The following is a 4,302-nucleotide window of genomic DNA, read 5'->3' on the forward strand; positions in this document are numbered from 1 at the left end:
TTTTCTGTGGTGGGTCTCGGTCACACGCTTCTCCAGCGTGAACTCTGCTCACACAGTAGAGCATCACAGTGGCACGTGAACTAAACACACACCGCTCTCGCCGTTTGCAGTATGTGCGGCTTCCAGAGTGCCGTCTGCCCAGCACCTCACGTGTTGCTTATGTGCTTGTGGTGACTTGGCAAGGCAGTGATTATCGATAGTATTATCAGTAATATTTAACCATTGCAACGCCAGGCATTTCATGTCGTTTAGCAGCCAGGTGAGTGTTCTTACTTGATTACTAAGGGACTCGCACCACCGGGGCTGCCTCCCCCTCACTCCCCATGCGGCACAGTCGGCCTGGGCCTCGCCCTGCTGCGGCAGCCCAGATGCAGAAGGGCCCGAGCCGTGTTTTCTATCTTCCTGTCAATTAATTTTTCATAATAAAAGTAAATACAATACACCATCTATTTTTTTAATCCTGGCATGGCTTCTATAACATCTCAAAAGAAAATAGAACCCCCAGAAAGAAAAATTACAGATGAAGGAAGAATGTTCCATAAAAAGTAGACAAATGACTGCTATTTTGTTGAGGCAGATACTAAGGTATGCTGCTTAATTTGTAGGGTACTTGTGCAAGTTTTGAAAGACTATAATTTGAAAAGGCATTATTTGCAAAAACATGCTACCAAATTAATACATATAAAGGAAGGATTGTGTCAGAAGGACAAAATAACAGAACTGGAAAAACTCTTACCACCAAATTATTTGTGAAAAGTTACAACTCAAATCATTTTGATTGTAAAAGCTAGTTATGTGGTGTTTTTTTTTCTTGTGGTAGCATATTTAATAGCAAAAAAATCAGAACTTACTGATGGTGAGTTTCTTAAGCAATGCACGGAGAGCCTGGCAAGGTATTTCTAAAAGCAATCTCTCTCACCAGGCAATAGCCGAGTGAATTGAAGAGACTGGGAAATCTATCAGACATTTGGACCATGAGCTGCTGATTTTAAATTTTATCCTTTGGGAATGGTTGAAACACTGATGCTGCACGTACGGCTTGACCTGCCGTTTTTATTAGAGGTGTTGATGAGGAAATACAAAGTCACCAAAGAAATGCTTCCCAGTGTCATTCAAAGACACCACTAAACGAAGAGATTTTTGCAAAGCCATAAAAATTATGTTAAAGTGATTTTCTTCACCCACTGTCAACATATCTGGTGTAGTTATTGATGGTGCTTTGGAGAGGGTGGGCAAAGAAGAGGGGACTTGTAAAATTAATCAAAGATGATGCAATCGCCACCCAAACTCATGTTTTATGAACTATCATTATATAGTACATCAGGGAAAAAAAATGTTTTTGAGACAGTCTTAATATGCTGCCCTTGGTAGAGTGCTGTGGCATCACAGCTCACAGCAACCTTAAACTCTTGGGCTTAAGTGATTGTCTTGCCTCAGCCTCCCAAGTAGCTGGGACTACAGGTGCCCACCACAATGCCTGGCTAGTTTTTCATTGCAGTTGTCTTTGTTGTTTAGCTGGCCCAGGCTGGGTTCAAACCCGCCAGCCTGGGTGTATGTGGCCGGTGCTTTACCCACTGAGCTGTGGGCACCACCCCACATTTGCATTTTAGAAATATAATTTTTGTTGCTTTTTGTTTGTTTGCTTGTTTTTTTGAGACAGAGCCTCAAGCTGTTGCCTAGGGTAGAGTGCTGTGGCATCACAGCTCACAGCAACCTCCAGCTCCTGGGCTCAAGTGATTCTCCTGCCTCTGCCTCCCAAGTAGCTGGGACCACAGGTGCCTGCCACATATGTGTTAAACTAAAAATTGAACATTATGCAAATTGTCATTAAGACAATTTCATAAGGCAAGGGATTGTGTCATTGCCAGTTCCAGTAAATCCTGAAAAGTATTAATGCTGACTGTGGTGAGCATCTCATTTACGTTGAGAAGTAAGATGGCAAAGTAGAGGCCAAGTGTGGAAAAGATTTTGTGATTCGCGACATGTTATCAAGTTGTTTATGGTATTAGAAACCAAATTTTTGCCAGAACTTGATGAAAACTGGCTTACAGATTTAGCGTTTTTAGTGGATTTAATGGCTCATTTAAATTAGTTGAACATTTGTCGTCAAGGTGAAAACCAGCTTATCAGTTCAGTGTTTTAAACCATAATAGCAGTTCAAGTGAAACTGAAGTTACGGCTAGCTCAAATGAAGACCGTTTTGTGTATGTTGACTCGTTGGCTAAACAGTCCGGTGAACAGTGAAATACAGGCAGCTTGATAGAAGAATTTGAAAACATTTCAAGATTTCTGGGAAAATAATACTTTAGTGCATTTGAGACTCCATTTTTAATTGACATAAATATGTTACCTGCCACTTTTCAAATGGAATGCACAGAGTTGCAGTCTGACGTTAACCAAAGAAAAACTTCATCACGTGTTCTTACTGGACTTTTATAGGTCCTGTCTTCCCAGACAAACGACCCTCCCTTCTCAATCCTGCCTTGTTCATGCCATCACTCTTAGGTAGCGCCTACATTTGTGAGCAACTCTTGTCAAGAACGAAGCTCCTAAGAGTAAAATTAGAACCAAAATATCTGATGAGCACCTGAGAACTCCCTGAGAATTGCAGCTACTTCTATCGAACCAGATACTGATGCATTCGTTTCTCAGATACAGCGTCTTTCCCACTAGTTTTATGTGCCCGCTTTTCTTTTGCTTTTATAATAAAAAAAACCCCCAAAGATGTTTTTTTTTTTTTTTGAGACGGAGCCTCAAGCTATCCCCCTGGGTAGAGTGCCATGGCATCACGCTCACAGCAACCTCCAACTCCTAGGCTCAAGCGAGTCTCCTGCCTCAGCCTCCCAAGTACCTGGGACTACAGGCGCCCGCCACAACGCCCAGCCATTTTTTGGTTGCAGCCATCATTGTTGTTTGGCGGGCCCGGGCTGGGGATTCGAACCCACCACCTTAGGTGCATGTGGCTGGCGCCTTAGCCGCTTGAGCCACAGGCGCCGAGCCAAAGATGTTTTAATATTTAGATATGTACACCTTTAATATTAGTGATCACAAATTTGGGAGCGGCTTGATGATTTTAGAAGACTCTGGATGGGCCACAGCCTAATTAGGATTACTATGTGAGGACTTTTTTGCTTATTTGTGCTGTCAGATATAATGAAAATTATGCACAGACCTTTTTTGTTTGCTCATCAGCTTTCGTTAGTGTGTGTGTATTTAATGTGTGGCTTGAGACAGCTCTTCTGCCAGGGTAGCCCCTGAAGCCGGAGGACTGGACACCCCTGGAGGGAGGTGTGTGTCCACACTCATTTTTTGCATGTGGATGTTTAATCCCGACTCTGTTTGTTGAAAACTGCTCCATTGCACCACTTTTGCCTCTGAGATCAGCTGACTGTGTCTGTTCTGGACTCTGTTCTCTTCTGTGAACTGTTTCTTCTTTTGCTAACCCACTTTGTCTTTATTACTGCAGCTGTATAATTGTTCAGGTAGCTTCAGTCTTCTGACTTTATTTTTCTTCAGTATTGTGTTGGCTGTTTGGGGTCTTTTGCCTCTCTGTATGAGCTTTAGAACCACGTTGCTTGTATCCATAAAGTAACTTGCCAGGATTTGGGTTGAGACTGCACTGAGTAGGTGGTTCACATTGAGGAGAGCTGACGTCCTGATGATAGCAAGGATGTCCCTGAGCACGGAACAGCTGTTCACTTTGTTCTTTGATTTCTTTCATTAAAGTCTTGTGATTTTCCTCATAGATCTTGTGCATGTTTTATTAGATTTGTACCTGAGTATTTCATTTTGGGAGATCCTCATGTAGATGTTGTTTTTAGTTTCTGACCCCCATCGTTTATTACTAGTATATAGGAAAGTAATAGATATGTACACACAGCCGTATATTCTGCAACCTTGCTGTAATTGCTTATTCATTCTAGAGGTTTTTTTTTTTGTCAGTGCCTTCAGATTTTCTGTATAAATGTTCATGTCATCTGTGAACAAAGATAGTTTTATTTCTTCCTTCTCAATCTGTACACCTTTTATTTTATCTTCTTGTCTTATTCCGTTAGCTAGTGATTTTAGCATAATGTGGAGAAGGTGTGGTTCCTTTTTTTATTCCCATTCAAATTTCCTTTATTATTTCTTATAGCATAACTGTGTACATTAATGCAATCATGGGGTACAGTGTGCTGTTTTCATACACATTTTGAAATACTCTCATCAGGCTCGGCGCCTGTGGCTCAAGCGGCTAAGGCACCAGCCACATACACCTAAGGTGGCGGGTTTGAATCCCCAGCCCGGACCCGCCAAACAACA

Source organism: Otolemur garnettii, unplaced genomic scaffold (assembly GCF_000181295.1).
Source record: "Otolemur garnettii isolate 467f Iridium unplaced genomic scaffold, OtoGar3 scaffold00128, whole genome shotgun sequence".
Lineage (NCBI taxonomy): Eukaryota > Metazoa > Chordata > Mammalia > Primates > Galagidae > Otolemur > Otolemur garnettii.